Here is a 21,168-nt window from a genome sequence, read left to right on the forward strand (position 1 = left end):
TTTCAGTATCTTTCTGAAGCTACACACAGCATCTGTACCTCTTGTTCTCTTTCTGTATCTCAAAATTCCCATGGAATCTGCTATAATTGTGCACCAGACTTACCAAAGCTACATTAAATGTACAACAATTCATTTAAATATCACTCCTCTATTGGAAATGAATCTATTATATGCAATCCATGCATAATGCATGGCTAGATCTAGATAACTCTTTCCATGAACAACAATAAAATTTCTTGTAATTAGTTTCTGTACATAATACACAGAATTTGCTATTGTATCACACACATGCAACTGATCACATGAGCAGTAAAAAGATCTCTAAACCTAAATTTTTGTAGATAACTGCTCACTGCCAATGGCAGGCTTTTGGAAACAAGAAGAACTGGACTTCATTTCAAGTCAGCTTCTGAATTTTTTATGGTTTGAGGCAAGTCTTTAATATCTGTGCTATAATTTTCTAATACATAAAAGGGGGATAATGATGCCCGATGACCTCTGCGAAAGTGCTTTGGGCTTTTATTGTACAGAAAATGTTATTATTGCTGTTCTTCAAGAAATAAATCTATCCCATGGATCTGTGGCAAAGCTTTAAACCACATGAAAAAGTGAGTAAAATTGCAAGAATCCCAGAGAGGAGAGAAATTAAACCTACAAAGCTTTGCAACCTGGCTAGTGCTTACATACCAAGTACGAGAAGTGAAATCACAAAAGGTCTTCCCTGTGTCCCCCAGCTGCAAAAGTACATAGGGTAAAGATCTTTCCTTGCAAAGGTCTGAAAGTTGAGAGGATACTAAACCATTTCAGATGTGTGAGCATTGTTAGAGAACTTTTTTGTGGTTTGTCTGCTGTCATTAACAGCAGGAGAGCTAAAACTGACTGTTTTACAGATAGCATCCACTGTGCAATTACATCTTATACAAGAGAAAATGCAATCTGGATACCCAAAGACAGAAAGAGAGACAGAGAGGAAGAAGAGAACTACATGAAATACAGAAAGATAAATCTCCTAATGTCAAGACCTGAAATTTTAAATAAAGTTGGAAACAATTCGGAGGTGCACCATACCCCTGGATTAGCAGTAGCTTATCACTCAGACTTGAAGAAAATTGGCAAAATGAGGTACTTCTAATCCAGGTAGGCTTTTAGCTTCCTTTCATTCACTTTGTTACCTATGCCTAAAAAGATGAAAGGAAGTATAGAACTGTGCCTGAAAGTTATATTTCTTCATACACATTACTAGGCTTCGATAGGAATGATAAATGTTTATGAAATTATAGAAAAACAATGGAGTGGGAGACATCAGAAAAAAAAATCAAAACATTGAATGAGATATTAAGAATAAGGAAAGATAATTCTGCGGATATGACTATACTTGATTTTTGTTTTCTGTAAAGAAATTATGCAGATATGCGCTGTTCCGGACAGACATAATGGGGCAATAAATTCCAAATATAAGCAAATTAGTTAAAGTAGGATTTTTTTTTTCATTCTTTTTTTTTTTTTTTTTAACTAGTTTTTAGATTTCAAACTTTCCTGAGAAAATTGTAGATTACCCTGTCCTAATAACTACTCAATAATTTATGGGATATAATGAAGTCTTTCAGTCTTCCCACCAGCTTCTGTTTCCATTTTGAAAAACATATCTGCACTACTGATATTAAAAATGCACTCTTATTAGATCTCTTCCTTATTCTGTTTCCATATTGTTAACATTATCAAAAGCAAGGAAATAGTAGAAAATTTCTTTAGCCTTGAGGGTAGTGAACTGATAAAACAGGCTCAAAACAAAACCTTTGAGACTCTACTCATTTATTTCAGCAGACTCTGTTTGAAGCACTGTATCCAGAAGGATCTGTGTAACTCTGAAAGAGACAATTTTTGCCACAACAAGGTTGCAGCAGATAACTGACTGCAACTCTTATTTGCAATGAGTCAGAGAATCAGGATTTGTCATTCTGACTCTTGCCATCCATCTTTATAGGGGAATGAAACTAATAGGAAGGAGGCTTATCATGAATGTACAAAAAATGCATGCATTAGTACAGCTGCACAAATGAATAGCACTATCAAATTCCCTTGCATTTCCAGCACAAGCTAATCAGTCTCAATAAAATTATCTCCATGCAGCTACATTTCAGGAAAGGGCAATTTTTCAATACTTAATTGAAATTTTATTGTTAATTGTGATGAGAAGACTCATAAGTCGTTTTGTAAGCAGGAGAACTAATAGAACTCGGTTTCTGGTGGATTTGTGACTTGTTACTTTCCTCCATTTAAAAATAAATTTCTGGTTGCCTCCTGATGCCTTTTGACACCTTCTCTACACTTCCTAGGAGTCTCCACTTCCTGTTATGTTGCTTATTTTTATTTGCCCTGGATTTGCCAAGGTTGGGTTAGAGTTATGTGTGGTGGAAATACACGCAGGTTTTATTCATCTGGCTGGTATCTGAATGGAAGTATATGACTATATTTTTTTCCAGTCTCTCAGTAGACCAGGAATAGTATCCTGCTGCGACTTCCATCCCCAAGTCAGATTTGGCTGCAGTTAGCTAATATATTCAAAAGAGAAATTAGAAGAGGACAGATGTTCACATAAGATGATACAGAAAATTGCACTATTCCCCTGTCTACCCTAAAATTTGAACATGAATGTCATAACCACAAAATGCATTGCTCTGTTAGCTCACAGTAACTTAGGTCATTGAAGTGAATGCCATGCTAGCCAAACGGGTTACAAAGTGGTTGCAAAGCTAGTGCCTTTCAGCCAGGCAAAATTTTGATTGACACGTACTATAGCTGAATACATGCTTCTGTGAATATAAAATTAACCTGGATAAATTGGTTTTGTACTGGAAGAGGGGGGGTGTTTTTCCTTGGAGCTAGAGTGTAACAAAGAATGGTGTGAGGGTAACATAGTACACAGGCACAGCTTTCCTTACCATCAAATACAAGACCACAGCTACCATCCCCATCAAATACAAGACCACAGCTACCGTCCAAGCATCTGAGTGGGGACTGATCCCCCTCACACAGGGTCTTCAGTACAGTAAAGACATATTGAATTGCACATTACCAAGAGTTTAGTAGCACAAAGGAAGTGCTACAAATTACTGTGTTTAGTAAAAGAAGTACTAAGCACACGAGTCTCTTTCTGTTTTGTCCACAGTGAGTTTGTGGTGAGGTGGAAGACATGGACACTGCATGTAAGCTTCATTTTTCATGCAGCATAGATCAAAATATATCCAATGAAGTGTTATCTACCTTCTCCAAAGATAATGAGAACGGGATCATTTAGTTTTCTCTTGGTGTCCCTTCATATTTTTTAGCAATCATCCTTCCTTAAAAATCTATCCTTGGAGTTTAGAGCAGTAATCAAGACGACCTTTTAGTAAACTGTGTGGAAAGGAAGTACTCACATCTGAACTCCAGTCATATATATTCATTGCTTTCCTTTTTTTGAAGCTTTCTTTAGAATCTCCCTAGATTGAAAGGTAAAAATCCTTTCATAATTATCATAAATATTTTCACACAATGCTAAAGTGCTTCAATTTAGTGATGTATTCAGACTTACTAAGAGAGGCTTTATCTCACAGCAATAAATAATGAAATGTCCCAATGTCATAAGGAGATAGCTTATGTCTGAGAAGTTTGAGCTACCACCCAAGGTGTTCCAGGTTCATGCCCCTCCCCTGCCACAGACATCCTCTTGTGGTAGAAAGTGACTGACAGCAGGGGAAGGTCATATATTCACATAAGCATCTGGAACAAGAACACGCTCAAATTGTTGTGTTTTGATATTTGTTACTGCATTTTGGGTTAATAAACTGTCTATTTTCTGTAGGTGGGAAGAAGACGCAAAGTGAAGACACATGGCAATAGTACTGCAGGAATAGTGGCCAGTATTTGCTGGGCTCTGAAGTCACCAAGAGACCTTGATTGCCCTGACCAGCATCACCTGGGACCCTCATCCCACACACTCTCTGCCCAGAGGTCTGTGGGCACTATTTAAGGTCAAGCCTGTTATCTCTTCATTTATTGTGTCATTGTGTGTGTTTGTCTTTAGCTCTAGTGTGACTGAATCTGTAATCCACTGTGTAACTCTTGACAGAGACCTGGCCCTGGCCCTGGCCCATCCCTGTGCTGTGCCATGGGCTGACAATCGCTCTTGTTTCTGGCCCCAGATTTGGATGCTGTCAGTGAGAGTCCAGCCTGTACTGGGTTTGCCCTCAGTGGTTCTTCTGCTCCCAGACCCATGGAGCAAATCTGCTTGTGCTTGCCCCTGGCTCAGAAACCCTCCTGTGTGTAACTTGCAGGTATTCTGTAGGAGGCAGGGAATATGCTCTGAATTTTCCCTTGGGAGCTTTTGGCCTCACTGCTTCAAGGCAGTCCTAGTGAAAAATCTCTGTTTGACTTCTTAGTTTCTTTGTAAATTTAAAATAAGATACGAAATTCTTTAGCTGCAGGGCATTAGTTAACAAACATAATTTTTTTTGATAATATATGGTGAATGAATATGATGATAAAGTTGTAGCTACAGATACTACCGATCTATCAAGACAAGGCTTGCTAGTTTCCATTTCTGCAAAATACAATGCCATGTGAAAGGTACATCAAAGTGGAACCATCCTCCAAAGAATTCAGCCTAAAAACACTGTGTTAATTATTTCTGTCTTATCAGTAAGAAATTTTGGTGGCTTAGGACTGATTTTTAGAGGAAGTTGACATTTCTTACGTAGTATTCAACTATGTAGGAAATCAACTGTGCTTTTCATTAACTCGGATCAGTGAAGTATGTTTTGGACAACAGATTTCATTAGACTGGAGGTGTAGTCATTTCTTTGGAAGGTGGCCAATCTTTATGAAAGTAAGGCTTCATCTTTCTGGGTTTCAACCGATGGATGCTGATGCAGCATTTTGACCGTGTGAACAGCTCTCCTTATTACTTTACTTGTAGTTCTTGGAAATATCTAATAATGAAGCCTACATGGGGGCAACCTCATAATTATAACTGTCACCCCCTTTCCCTGGATGTTTTTGACCATAATCCACAAAGGCAAAAGTATCTGCAAGGCTAAATAAAAGCACCATTGATAGTATTAACCAAAAACACTCATAAGTGCCAAATAGCAAGGCCTGTGGAATAAAAGAGCTCTATTCTGGCTAAAAGCAATGGAATTGTAGAAGAACACAGCATCAAGATTGGATGCCATTAATTTCTATGCATTTTATGCTCTAGTTTCGATCTTGAGATTCAGATCTTGGAAGCACACTACTGCTTCTGAGTTAGGAATAGTAAGTTAGGATAAAAAAGGAAGTACTGTAAAAATAAAATAAAAGTTGAAGTAGTATACAAGAATGAGTTCCTGTCTAGTCAGGTGTGTGGTCTGGGCAGATTTTTCTGGTGAAATACTTCCAAGAATGCAACATTTGATACCACCAGCTAAAAAAACCAAAATCATATAATTTAAAACATGAAATGTTTTTCATATTGAATGAAGTGCTAGTATTTATCTGTGATTCTTATACAAAAAGTTCTCAGTCTAAATATATTATTCTGACTATTAACTACCTTGTGGTAGCACTGTGAAAAACATATAGCAAAAAATCTGTGATTCTGTGATGCTGTAGAAGTCTACGTAGAAAGGTCTTTCAATTATGGTCTCAACTACTTTGGGTCAGCACCATCATTTATTATGATGCTTCTTTCACACTTGACTCATCTTGTTTGCATATTTAAGGAAGCATATTGGTCTTTGAATTTACAAATCCTTTAATACATGTGGAAATTATAGACTGGGAAGGTTTTTCATGTTTCAACTCTGTGCAATTTTAGCAGTGTTCTGCAGACTTCAGAGACTAAGAGGAAGCTCCAAATTTTTTAATGAGGCATGATCATTTTTGATTTTCATTTTCTTCTGTGTATGTAGATTGACGTGAGAAATATTACCACCATAAAAGAGATCAATTGATGTATAAACATTTTATTCCCAGTAGGAAAATGCTGATGTGTTAAATGACTTATACTTTGGATAATAAAATCAATTTCCCAAAGAAGCCAACTTAAGTTATGATTTGGGATTTGTGTTGATGTTAAATTCTGGGAGCGTATTGTATAAATATATATTGTTGGAACAACAACAAAAAAAAGTGTGTTAGTTCTAAATGTAAATAATTAGCTTAGATGATATTAGATGAAAAGCTGTTCATTTTTGAAACTCAAACTCTCTCAAGAGTAATATATTCATTATTTGAATGGGGAAAATCATTAGTACATAACATTTCCTATGACTTGCAGGATTGTAAAATGACTGTCCTTCACGGCTAAAGCACTTGCTTTGTACTTAAGTGTAAAAAATTTCTTTACCAGTCACAGCTGTGCTGGCTGGCCCTGCCCAACCAGCAATGAGTACTCTAAAGGACCACAGTCTGAAAGTCCCTCCAGGAGAAAGAAGACCAAAATGACATGACTGCACCCTGATCTGAAAGACAAGGTCTTCCTGTACCAATAAGTAAGGTATGTCACAGAATGAATCCACATCCTTTTGACTGACGGGATATGATGACTACAGCTGAAAGGCAGCCTGTAAGTTTCCTCATATACACTATAGTAGAGATGAAGATTTTTCAGGCCAGGCAAAGAGAGATGAAGATTTTTCAGGCCAGGCAAAGAAAGTGCAGTGCAGCCAGCAGTGACGCATTCTCCTAGGAAGAGTGGATGACAACAGAGCAAATTCTGTGAGCAGGGCTGGTACTGGAAATAATTGCTTTCCTATGAGAGCACTCCATGTCTGCCAGGTGTATAGGCAGAAAATGAGTGACCTTAGCCAAAAAGGACCTTTGGTCCTCTGGAATCTGCAGATAAATACTGGAAGCACCTTACTAGAAATACTGCACCATGTATGGAAATACCTTTGGATAAGAGATCACAAGAAAAATGGTGGAAGAAGTGGAACAGTGTTTGCCAGGCCCTGGTGATGGGCTAAAAGCCCACCCAGCTAAAGTAGTATTTCTTTTTTTTGTTTGTTTGTTTGTTTCCTTTTTTGTTTTTTTTTTTTTTTTTTTTGAGAGACAAGATAAATATAAAATTGCCCTATTGAAAGGTGAAGGGGAACTTTGGTGAAGCACTTTTCATGTGTAAGAGGGTGGCAAAAGACAGAACAGACATGCTTAAGATGATTAGAGAATAGAGGCACTAATGTAGTGGTATATTGAACAAACTATCTCTTTTGTTTAGAGAGTGTCTTAAAAAAAAAGAAAAATAAGTTTACCCGTGCATTCCTATTTTTTCATGTTACTAATTTTTAGATAAATATCTTATCTATAATAACTCAAAAGAAATTTAATACAAATAGTAAACTTCATTTGGGTTTATCTGACAAAAATGAATTTAACCAATTTAAATTGTTGTTTCCATGGTAGAAAAAGAAAAAATATAAAGATAAGTATAGCTAATCACTCTTCATTACTATCCCACCACATCTTCCCCATGTATTTTGTAAGAATGCTTCCAGATATAATGTACTCAGCAGTGTTTGAAATGTCTCTTTCCACTCTGTTTTCCGTGGTTAATACTACCAGATGAGACATTTCATATTCTGTTTCATTTTTTTGTTGTGATGCAAAAAGGCTTTTTCTCCTTTAGGAAAAGGAGACTTCCTGAAATGCAGAAGTTGAGAAGCATAAGTGAAAAGTGCTTGCTGTCAGGAAAGTTTCTCATTGCTTTTGAAAACAAAGTCCTGTTATTCACGAGCGGCCAAATGCACTTGACTGTATTAATTATTTTCTTAGTGTTCAACTGAGTACAGGACTGAAGCAGAAGTTAATGTTGTAGAGTAGCTTCTGCTGCAGTATTTTCTTTGTTCTTAACCCAACAGTTGTCATGAATAGTTCTTCCAGTTTCTAGAGATATATCAGCACAGACATGCTTAGATGGTACATTACAGATAAAGTATGTAATAAATCCAAGGACTTGATGACCCTTCAAATTACAGGCATGAGTTTGACAGAATTTCACCACAATAAACATGTTTGCATTGTTAAGGATTTGCAAAAAGTGTCATGCTTCCCAGTTTCTAGAAAACAAATGTGCACCGATGGCATTAAGCAGTCATACTTGATAACATTGAAAGCTAGAAGCGTAAATTTGCATGAAAAATTAACCACTTTTCTCCATCTCCTCTCTCTTAGACACAGCTCTTGTAGCTCAGAGATCAGTTGAACGGTGGGAGGTGTGAGAGGTGATGCCTGCCATGCGGCTGCTGGCAGAGCTGGGCTGTGTGGAGAGCTTTGAAGCTCTGCACTCTCAGTTCTCTTTCTCAAAGATTAATTTCCTCTGAAAATACAAATTCAGGATGAGCAAAATAGAGCCCAATAAAGGAAGGAGATGGAAAAAAAGGATGGAAATCTTTGCTGTATGAGCACTCCACAGTTCAAGTCTTCAGCTGAGGATTGAGAATCGTGACTTGTCATCAGTTGAGCAGGCCTATCTAACTTTAAACGTATATAACTTTAAAGTACATAACTTTAAACATATCTTTAAACTTGCTCAACAGAGACAAGCATACACCAGCTCTGTTCTTCACCTGCAGCGAGAGCTTTCAGCTATCACCATTATTAGAAAGGTGTGTCTCCTTTCCTGAAATAGGGATTTTTCTTACATGAACTATCTGGAATTTTATGTGACATCAGAGTGGACAGTTAAGTATGGTTCATTGTTTTGAACCCTGCAGGTAACCTGAAGTGAAATTATTTTTTCTGATGTTTTTCAAGTGCCAGCTGAATGTAAATTAAGGTATTCTCCTCCAACTAGTTCTTGTAAACATTTTTAATTTATTAGCTTATCTTATGTATCTTTTGAAACTATCTAGGCTGATAAATACATACTAATAATCTAATTAGTGAAGAAAAAATTAACAGAAATCAAGCAAATTAGCAAATTAGAATTTCAGTCTTTCAGTACCTTAACATCAAGGAAGTGCACATATACTCAGTACATGCTAAATCAGCACTGATGGAAGCCCAAAGACACTACAGTTCTGAACTGACTTCAACCTGTCATTAAAAAAAAAAAAAAAAAAAAAAGTAGTAAAAAGAACTATTGGAAAATGAAAGTTAGGCAGCAGATGGGTAGATATAGGTCTTAAAAAGTTCAGTGATTCCCTGCTAATTTTTGTTCATACTTGCATCTCATAAGTTTCACAAAACTTACTTTGGGCTATATAATAACTGATGAAATACTAGGGCTTCTTGCTTTAGTATTCTTGAAAATAAATAGTCAGGTTATCTTTTGGACAGTCTATGGTGTCTGAACTGAATCCAAGTGGAAATTCCGCGCAACGTTTTTTGTTTGACTACAACCAGACGTTTCAAAATCCTGTAGGCGAAGTCGGATGTGAGAGGGCAGATTTCTTCTCTTTGCAAAGAAGATTGTGTTTAGATTAGGTCTGACTAGCAATCCCTCATCCTACTTGAGAGAAATCTTTAAAGGAGTAGATAGAATTCTTTATAGATACGGAGCCAATTCTTTGTTTTCTTTACAATTCCGAGGAAGTCCCCAGGGTTTTTATTAGCTTCAGAAAAACCACTTCACATTTGTATCTGCTTCATCTGAAGAATGTTTTTTATCATTTTTAATATCTAATGAATACACCAAATGTTCTGATGTATTTGAAACAACCAGGAATGCTTACGTAGAACTGATACTACAGCAGATGTAGAGAATGGTGACCTGCCAGTCTGAGAGCACTGAGTGTGTATCTTAATGACAAAATGAACCCCCCAGGCCTGCCACAAGTTGCTTTATGACAGACATTCTCCTTGCATTTACCAATGCACTTAAGCTATGTAGAACAAAGGTGCTTTTTCTAATGATCGTTAAATTATTTCCATTAAACGTTTTTACTGTTTTCTGTTCATAAATTGTTTTGAAATGATTTATCAGAGTATATACATAATTTTAAATTACTCAAACAATGGTTTATTAAAATGTTTTGCTCCACAGTGCTGCCATTCCGGTTTTGTTCAACTGTCTGTCATTTGGAATAAGCACAGTATGATACACAAGAGTTATAACTGGCAGCTTGGTTTCTATGACATACTTTGATTGCAGATCTTTAAGAGCTATTAAGTGGAGTGGGCAATTTTTGGGTGCAAATTCTATTCCTCACTTCATGCTACAAATCCTTTGGAAACAAAGTTTTGTGTAAGCATTTGGTGGAAAAAAAGTTTATAATACACCAATACAATTGCCTCTTTCTTAACATCTCTCTGTTTCTCTTTAGAATTTATTTGTCCTTGTACTACTCTGGTACCTGTTGTCCCCTCTACCTGCAGCATGTTTCTCTGACCTGCATGTTCTGCATTCAGATGATGGTTTGAGGAATGTCTGAGGTGATTTACACAGAATTACAAGACACTGTTACTTTTAGACTTGAAAAAACAGCTGAAAGGTTGAAAAGTAAAAACCCAGAGCAAATTTGGAAGAAGAAGGATTTACTCTGGGGATGTGGAATTCCTTGATGTATTGTTTACCAGATTCTAATATTCTCCTTTGCAGAGATTTTTTTTTAAATTAATTTCTGCTACTAGAAAATAAATTGCAGCACTGAAGTAAAAGGCTATGCACATTTTAATTAAAACATTGGTCATGGCTGAATAACTTATAAAAGGTTTTGAGACAAACTTAACTCTCTCCCTTTCTCATATATATGTAGAAGAGATAATGAGAAAAATTCAAGAATTATTTACTTCACATGAGAAAACCCAATTGCCCACTTAAATTCTGAACAGTAACAAATAGGTATTCACAATACCTATGCAGTTCCCAAGTACTGAGTCCTGTTCTACTGATTGATCTCATTCTTAATGCCCTTTACTTTTTTTCCAACATCCTTTCATTTGCAAACAGAATGACACTGTGGCCATTTTATCCTTGTCCTATGAATTAAATTTTCTATGATAAATCCAAGAAAAAATATTTTCCAGTAAAACATTCTCAGGGTTTTTCCCTGCTTTCCCTGTACCTTAATCAGACTGTATTTCTGGTCCACGCTGTAGGTCCTAGCAGATGCAGAAAGCCAAGGCTGTCCTTGAAGAGATTCTTCTCCTTTGTCTTGAAGATACTGTGACCCACTTCTGTTGCTTTGAACACTAATGGGCTGTGCTATTTTTTTCCCTTTCCCTATGTTTAACCAGTAAAATCCATGTGACCAGGCCTACAGCTTATCAGTCTTTCAAGACAGGGTCTGTAGATACTGAGAAAATCCCATAGGTACATGAACACACGTGCTGTAGTCCAAGCCATAGAGATGCTTTCAATCACTCATTGCTTATCTGCCAGCACAGAAAGATTCCTCTTCAGCAATCTAAATGAAGAAGCATCAGACTCTGTGTCTGTATTATCTCTTCCTATGAAGAGTAACATTCTTAGAAGGAAGGACATCTTCATAAGGAGGGTTCAGACCAGACTGAGTTGCTCACAGACATCCACTGAACAGGTTTTTCATTGCCTGAAAATCAAATGTCTAGCAGAGTGTTTAAAAGAAGGGTTTTTAATTATTTTTTTTTTCTTTTTAATAAAAAGTTTCAACCACCTTTAGTGACTAGAGAGCTACCATGCCAATAGAAATTATTTTCACATATCGATTATGTTAAACCACAAGGGACTTGGGTGAATATTCAGGGCAACTCACAGTTATTCAGTATACAACTTCTAGAGTACAATATATTGTAGGATTTATTGCTTTAAAGCTAAGCAATTGGTGTAATAAAAAAAAAATATGAAAAAATGATGTCTCTGAAGGTTATAGAAAATAAAATTTACTGCTTACAGTTGTAATTCCCATGCTTCAAAGAATAAATCTTGGTCTAATTTAACTACACTTAAGTTCTATATCAACTTCAAAAATCATTGAGCTGTATTTACCCAGTTTTGGAAACTAGCCTCCTTTCTAGGATAACTTTCTTTCCTCTTCTTTACATCCGATCCCATCAATGACAAAAATGGACAATTAGATAACTGATCTAATAGGCAATGGGAGAACAACTTCAGTATTTCTCTAAGAAGAGATGTGCAGATCCCTCTTAGAGGTACAATTCCATACAGTTTAGACAATGCAAGACTCAGATTTAGTTTCACTAAAATCAACTTTTTCCTCTTAAATGCACTCTTGAGGAAAATACATGCTTGAGAAAAAGCTGAAAATCACTCTCCCTGCATGTGATATGTGATTGTTTTCAACTGTTCTTATAATGAATTAACTCATTACTTCATGTCACAGAAAAACAAAGTAATAGAAGTAAAGCTAGTTTGAGAGACCGATTTCCATTTTCCAAGAAAAGAATTTGTGCATATTGTTCAGCATGTTGGTTTTATAACCCGTTTCAGCACTGGGGTGCTACTCATTTGTCCCATCAATCTGCTTAGGGACAAGTTATGGCACATTGTGTCCCACCAGGATTTGGAAGCCCAAGTCAACAGGTATGTGGGCAGGACAGAACTCGTGTCCTTTGTTGTGGATCTAGGATGGATAACTGTTATGTCCATGTTCTTTTCCACAACTACCGTTAATAACTCAGCCCTAAGTTGTCTTTAAATGTGCCTGTGTTAATCCTTTTGGTAAAACTAGGTAGTCCTTCAATTGAATGAATCACCACCCAAAAAGAGCTGCACTTTGCTTGGAGATGTTGATATTCATTAGATTTTTAAATAGTCTCAATGATGCTTTCTCTTTTGTTTTAATCACTGAGCCTCATGTGTTCTTAAGTGCTTTTACATTTGACTGATGTAAAAGTGTAACATGGTTCCTCTGGAAGAATCAATGATAACAAGTAGAGCATACAGTTACCAGAGAAATGAAGCATTCGGTATTCAGTTGCTTGTAGGCCTGGATAATAGATAGTTCACTGAGCATTTGATTTGTATCTGCAAAAATCACTGGTGAACATTACAGCGTTATTAATAAAAGTCCTCACGTACTCAGATCATTAAAAATCCCATATTGTATTTTTTTCAGTGTTCTCAATACTGTGGCAGGACTCACTTGCGTGCACCTCAGAATTACCAAATCTTGATGTGAGATTTGAAATCAGTGACTGCTTCAATTAACTTCTATCTCTGTATGCAAGAGAAATATTTTTAACCATTCTAGGGGTTAAAACTCAAATAGAAACTTTTTTTTCTTTCAAATAGAATTATTCATAAAGTTTTTTGTTGGAAGTGTTCAGATATGTCATAGACATAAAAAACTTATAGCAGAACCCAATAGCTTCTGTTACCTTAACTATAGGAGTGCTTTTTTTGTCCTTGTAAAAGTTACCCAGCAAAAAGCTCTAATTTACAGAAAACTTGATTTGTTTATGTATGCGTATTTTTCCATTAGAAAAAATAGATGTTTAAATTTGTTTTCAGATATTTTTCAAGCTATATACCACCAACATTCTTTCTGTGGTGAAAATCATCATGGTGTTCTTGTAGGCTTACTGCTACTCACCACCTATTTGCAGACAATTTCTAATACCATTGCCACATATGCCTCTTGACCAGAAAGAAGAAAAGGCAACTCTTGCACAATGCACACTATTCATGGGGAAAATAAATATCTGGGACAAGTTCTTATTTTTATGGAAAGTGCTCTGGGAACTTTATTGTCCAGACAGGTCCAGATTGCTGCTACATTAAATGATCAGAAAGCCATTAGAGCACAAGATCTGCTGTTTGGGTTTCAGTTCAATGCTGTGCCACCTCAGTGTCTTGGGAAGAGAAATTAGGACTTTCAAAAGCATTTGGTAAATGTGCAAATATACTGGAGAATTTCTTTCTGGAGAGACTTTTAAAACACTGTCTAGAAGCTTCCTCTTGTTAAACACATAGGTAATGGTGTAAGATAACATGGCATGTTGGTAAAAAGTCAAGTCAGACTACAAACAATCCATTCATAACCCTGTGTACAGTTTATCCTCCTCTGTAAAGTCGGAAAATTAGGCTTATACAGATGTGAATTACATTCTGCCTTCTTTCTGAGTGTCTTTATGTCAAGCTTTGCTATTCAAAAACTATCATGACCCCTGTTGTTGCACTGTGTAGGTGCAACATACTGAGGTTTGGACCAATCAGAAAATTTCATCCCTTCACACCAATGCATCCATGTGAAACAGAAAACTCTCCTTACTATTCTATCACTTCATCAGTGAGAAATTTCACAGTCCGGAAATGTTACAGTTCACTTTCAAACCTAAAAATCACAGTAATATCACAAATAGAAAAGTGAATTGATATTTAAGTAAATTGGTATTTTCTTTCATAAAGAGAACTGAAAAAAAGAACTTCCACTGCAGTTGTAAACTTCAGAGTTGAATCAGTAGATAAAATGTGCATCTGATATATATGTTAAAAGTAGGAGCAGCATCTAAAACCTTTCCTGCAAAAGGAAGACGTGAAAATGACACAGAGTAATCAATTCTCTATAGTCTCTGAAGAGTGGTGAATAAAGACAGATACACTTTTAAATGTCTATCTCCTTTTCACAAGTAATCTTTAATGTTACCTCATAAAAATGATAGTCTTTAATGCCTAAGTAATTGAGGTAGGTTTATGCATTGCCAGGAACCTGTTAGGAAATCTTAATTGCTTTATAGGCCACTCAGTCAAGTTCAGGGTTTGCAAAGCAGCCTAGCAAGTTGAAACTAAAATTGCCGTAAACAATTTATATCAATGTCATGTTAAAGGTTTCATTTAAATATAGATTGAAGTAAGGACTGAAGCAGAGCATACTCATGAAGAAACGCTATGTGTTAAGTAGTTATACAGAACAAATGAATACCAATTTTCTCTACGGTGTTTTGTTACCTATAGTTATGACCAGCTAAGAGAGGATGGTGAGCAATGAAGGACATGGTATTATATAGCTGGATAACACTGTCAATCTTGAAGGAAGATGAAGAACTTAGTTAAGCATATAACTTTATATATGACTTCAGCTCCAATATATAATAATCCACCATTAGGAAGTTAGAAACTGAGATGGTAGCAAATACACATCATAACAGTGCACTGATAATCCTGCCCTTCCATTTTTTTCCACAGCAAAATTCTCAGTATCAAAATCCTTTCAGGTCAGTTTTGTTTCCAATTCTGTTTTATGTACCCTAGAAAGATTTTTTAATTCTTAGTTACATCTGAGGGGGAGACGGGTTGCACTTGCTGAACAAATGCCATACTGAATTGCTGACTTGACAGAAAAAAAAAAAGGAAGGAACATCTTTGATGTTAAGCCAGGAAGCATTTTACAGCCATTCCCTTAGCTCAGCTGCCAGCTCTATTAGTGACCCTGTCCCTGAAGCCTCTGGTAGTCCTATAAATTGGTTCATATAATGGGTATGCATATTTGCCAGCTTCTCTGTCCTCAGATCTGATTTTCCTTTTCGTAACCCTCGTATAGGAAAGCTTAATTATATGTCAGAGAACATATATATGATTCTAAGAGGGCAGAGCCTTCTTTGCTTGATGCTTCAAAGATATAACACATTGTACAGCTGAATTCAGATCATTGTCAACACTGAAGGCAGCTGGGGCCACAACAAAATGAACACATTTTTGGTTACCAAATAGGTATTACCTCTCCTTTACTACTAAAAGTAAACACTGTTTTCGTGTGCTGTTATAAATTAACAGCACACTATCAAAAGTTTTATAAATAAGGCCCCTTAGCGTTAATTTCAAAAGCTAGGGTTGAAAAGTCAGGAATTTGAAGTTTTGTGTAGATTTTCTGAGGACCTTCTCAGGAAGTTTTACTGTTTTGGGTTTCATCCTAGAGCCAGCGTCTTGTGGATGGAAGTCAACATGTGAGTTCATAAGCTCTTTTTAGATGATTATCATAGTTAAGCCAGTTGTTAGCTCACTTGATTGAATGCCCTCTACTGAAGCTACAAATAGGGTCAATCTATTCAGGGATATCAAATCACCCTTCAAATGAGAGATTATTCTGGTTTGTACGTTGTTCCTACAGCACATTTTTGCTCTATGAGAGTTAATTCTCAATGCACTGCATTTTGAGTGTTGCCTTCAGCAGAATAGGTCTATTTTTTTTTTTTGTACAGAAAACTAATTGAGTGTTCTCAAGCAATAAACTCAATCTTCAAAAATGCTATGATAAAAAAGTGTGCAAAAGGGAAAAAAAATACTTGGCAATGCATATCTAAGCTATCACAAAGGGCTTAAACTATTTTCCCTAGCTAAAACTTGTGCCAGGATTAAATTCTCAGAAGTTAAAAAGTGCTGCTGATGAAGATATTGGGCTAATGAGCATATTCTTTGAGATGTTGTGGACAATATCCTATAGTATATTAATCAGTTTGGAGCTTCTTTTTGGCAGAAAAACTCCTGGAAGCTGTTGAAAAAAAAAACAAAACAGGAATGGAGTGATAAATCCTCCATAAATCCGCAGTAATTCCTTGTTAATAATAACAATTTGAAGAATCAGGGTGTGTGCTGCCAGCATCTCTTTCTATTTCTTCAGTTTTGACTCTTTTAGAAAGTGTAGTTGTTAATCTAAAACCATCTGTGATGGGTGATGGGTCTTATATATCAGGCAGCACTTACTGGTAATTCTCATGTCAGTGTCATTTTTCTTAATTGCCAACTGACTGCTTGAGACTGACTTTTAATACACCACCTAAGAAATTGAAGTATATTCTTTTACTTAGTGCTCCTGCACCATGCACTTTGGATTTTTTTTTCAAAGGAAAACTATTTTGCAAAGATATATGGTTTTCATGGGGAAGAATTTTCAATTGCAGGGTGACCAGCTGGTAAAATACCTGTAGGGAGTGTGGGGCACCACAGCAAATGTTCTGGCACAGGTCTTTTGCAGCCTGGCATATGTTCCCATGGCTAAGCAAACTTACAGAACAGGTGTTAAATGTCAACATTTTTAGCACACATAGAAAGAAAATATGTCATTTTTGTTCAGTAAAAAACTAAAAAACTAAAAAAATTAAAAAAAATAAAAATTGAAACACACACACACAAAAAGCGATTAAAAATATATGACTGTTTTCCAGCTAGCACAGATCAAAGTCAAGTGGTTTATTCACTGGTGTTTCTCTCTTTTATCATTATTGTAACCAAATACTTCCCTCCTATCCCATTATCCATTACTTCTGTGATTCCTCAATGAGATGTTGGGGGCTACACCATGGCAAGAGAAAAGGTACTACTGAGAATGTATCTCTTTCCCTTCCACACAAACACCTACATGTATAGATACACTTGCTATTCATTGCCAAGATGCTTAATTCAAGTTTTTAAATAATGAGCTATTATCTTTTTTTTTTTTTTTTCATTTGTTGCAATAGAGAATTTAACCTTGTTCAAGTAGAATTCTATCAGTGAAAACACTCAGAAGGATGCAAAGACTGGTGTGAGAAGATGGAGAAGCACTTGAACATTTACATTGGTTACTCTGATGACAATGATTAGGACTGGAAGATGACTGTAGCAGAAATGCTAAGTCGTGGTCTGAACCAGTGACTGTGCACCTGGTGGGAAGGCAGGGCCAACCCAGGGGAGCTCAGGTGCATTCAATGCACCTTTCTGACCCACCCCTTCCCAGACCTCATTTAAGGGTTGACAGTGGAGCTAAGGATATCTTGCTGGAGATCCCTGCTTACCTGAGGCCTTCTGAAGGTAAGCAGCTTTTTTTCCCCTTTATTTCTATGCCCTAGGCTGTTGCATTTGAGCAAGTTTTCTCTTGCTGCAGCCTCGGACTTTGCTACTCTGCTGTAATTTCTGTGCTTTCTATGGTGTTGCAGTGTTACAATGGCACATTTTTCCTGTGATCCTGTATATCCAAACATGCTCACATCTCACACAACTCAAACTGAAGCACAATGGAAAAAGATTAAGTTTTTGGGGGGTCTGAAAAACTATTTTTCAGTAATGGTTTCTCCTAACTGGTTAGTTCTCAATATTTGTATGACAGTATTATATAAATATTAAGTAAATTTATTTAATAGATTCTCATTTGTCAGCTATGACTTCTCAAAGATTATTGCCTTTTTGGTGAAATACAGTTTATGTTGAAGGTCCATACCCAGATCCAAATACAATATTCCCATTGATTTCTGTTGATGCACCCTCCCTTGTATTATCAGTGTAGGTACAGTAGAAATGAGCCGAGAATAAGCTCTTCCAGTTTGGTCTCATCTTCAGAATTAGTCAGGTTTAGATTATTTTGTGCAGTTTGTTGGTAGATGCAGTTCTATTTAAAAAAAAAAAATAGACATACTATGGTCTTCTTCCATAAAAATAATATTATGTACATCCTCCCAGCTCTAAGAGAAGTTTTCTCCTGAGGTCCTTATGTATGTCTTAGTGCTGAAACCTCAGTCAAATCACATTAGCATAAAAATGGAACATTTCCAATGCAAACTGCTTTTTGGCAGATGATTACTGGGCCAGGCAAAGGCAATTTTTTCTTTAGCAGGGATACTGTCATTGAAGATATTTCATGTCCCACACATTTTAGAAGGTAACTCTTTACAGTTGCACTCTGACAGTAAACACAAGTGATAATTACTTTTTAATAGACTGGAAATACTGCTCCAAATACAGAAGTTCGTACTCAGGAAAAAAAAACCTCTCCTACCCTGTAGTCTAGCCAATCAATATCCTGTTTGGAGTGAAACTCTATTTTTAAATCTTCAGGAAGCAAAACTCTCGTGTCTTCTTACTTACCTCCTTCTACTTGCTGGCACCTTGTTTTCCCACCTTGAGTAACTTTGCAATTGCATGGTTTCACCTTTTCACAGACTGCTTCCATGTCTTAGCATTTTTTTCTCTAGTGACCACCAACATTGCTTTTTTGGGGCTTTCCATTCTACTTTCTTACTTGGCAAACGAGGAAAATTATAACAGTGTTGAAAAAGGGTGGGCAGATCCTGTATCTCAATATACCATTCATCAGGATCTTGTCAAGGCTCAACATGCTCTGTGTCATTCCCATTACTGGGGGCTGGCAGACTATTGACGTCAGTTTGACAGTGTCTTACTGTATTCCTTTTCCTTACTCTATATATACTCAGCCTTATGTGAACCTTCTGTGGTTGCTCTGGTGTTGTGGGAATCCTTCTGTCAGTCCCTGAGGTTGCTACACATCTAGGGACTCTGCCTCAAGGACCTCTCAGTGAGCTGGGTGTGAGATTCTGAAATGATCATACTTTTATGCCAGTAATAGGTAGTTCTTCAAAAAGCTCCAAAACGGATTATGAAATCAGTCGCTGGCTCATTCTTTTCTTGCTCTTATGAAACTGTGTTTGCTCAAAAGTCACACTGCAGCAAGCATGAAATATTTATCTAGTCCTTCTTTACTGTGCCCAGCTTCATCCATGTAGCCAAGAGGCTTCTGGGCAGGATGATATCCTCTCTGGCAAGTCTTCTTAGACAGAGGATATTAACCATGAGCTTGACAGTACAAAGGGGAAATGAGCATCAGAAGGAAATGCAGGCAAGCCCTAGTGAGGCTGATGATGTTGATTTCCTCAGGCACACAACTGTGAAGCATATAGCATGTAGTGAGCGCATCCTGATCCTTCTCGATGCAAGCTGAAGAAAGACCCGTGCGTGCTATACTTCAAATCTGAAGTGTCCTTCAGTCCTTCACATTCTACAGATTGGTTGGCAGATATCAGACCCTCATGGGGGATCTTCTGAAAAATACTGGCTCAGATACACCCATCCTGTATCCTGGTTGCTTGCACAAACACAAGGAAACAGCTTGCAGACAAAGAAGAAACCAGGAACCTGTCAGTCTCACTGGTGTGGTTTATTCATTACTAAGGTAATTCTTAGAAGAGATAATGTTTAGTTGTTATATTATGGTAAATGGAAAAAATGAAAAATGTCTTAATCCTGAAAACGTTCTCATACGTTCTTTTCCTTGTAAAATTCTCTTCAAGCTTAAGCTTAGATGCCAAGTGCCAGCCTCTAAGAGCGTAGAGCAGTCAATGAAACCCTAAAGAAGGTGCATGTAAATGCCTCCTGACTGAAGAGTTACAGCAGTTGAGAGGAGGGAGGATGGCAAGTTGTGGTTTTTTTTTTTTGTTTGTTTTTTCAGTAAGAAATTATTAGGCTTGGTTGTAATGTTTGTACACATATTGTAAGACTTTGGTTGTGTTGCATCACCTGTGGCCTAAGGCCAGGACAAAAACTTAAAAGTGATATTTGATGGAGAGGATGAATCTTCTCATCCCATTGGAAGAGCTGCCTCTGACTTCAGGGATCCACCTGTTCATTTCAGTGTAAACATACATAAATCCACTCTGAGAAATTCAAGACTGTCTTTGTGATTCTCAGTCTTTTCCTTGAGTTTAATCAGCACTGATGTCAAAGACCAAACAGAGAACAGAAGCAGACTGTTGTATAAGGTGCTAGCACTATTAATAAGAGGGAAAAACCTGGCTGTTCTATAGCAATTGAATGCTTGCTATCTTGATTAATTACCAGCTTCAGAATAGCATATCTGACCAAGCTTTTAAAGGAAGGAAGCCTGATACCATTCTTACCGTTATTCACAAATAGAACCCATTTTTCTCGCTTTTAAATGACACACAGGATTTAAAAGGGTTAAAACATACAATGTTCCCTCCAGGCAATAATGTAACCATTTTGCTACAGAAAATTACAACTATTAATGCTTTGAGTTCTTCAAATTGCTTGCAAATGCATATTGCTGCAGAGTCTGCTAAAGTGGTAAGAGTTTCAATGTCCAAAGACTTGGCAAGCAAGGGGAGGGTAATTTGGTGGGACAAGGTTCTCCCAGGTAGCCCAGCAGAACATGATGTATTATATCCTGCTCTCTTGATCCTATTAGTGGAACAGGGTTGAGTATTACTCACCATAGGTAGCAGCCTAGTCAAAGCAATATTTTTTATTTTTTTTTTTGAAAGGGCATATTAATACTCAGAGGACATTTGGGAGGTCTCTCAGTTTGATGTGATTTTTTCTTTCTTGTTTATTGTGTGTGTTTGAGGCTCCTCCATCAGATATTTTGAATGCTAAAATAAACTGTGAAGAGGTGGGTTAGTGGTGAAAGAACAAATAGTAGGGAATATGTACACAAGAAAGGCAGATAGGGATCTCTGTCACTTATCACAAAAAATACAGGATAA

This window comes from Meleagris gallopavo, chromosome 4, assembly GCF_905368555.1.
Source record: "Meleagris gallopavo chromosome 4, MGAL_WU_HG_1.1, whole genome shotgun sequence".
NCBI lineage: Eukaryota > Metazoa > Chordata > Aves > Galliformes > Phasianidae > Meleagris > Meleagris gallopavo.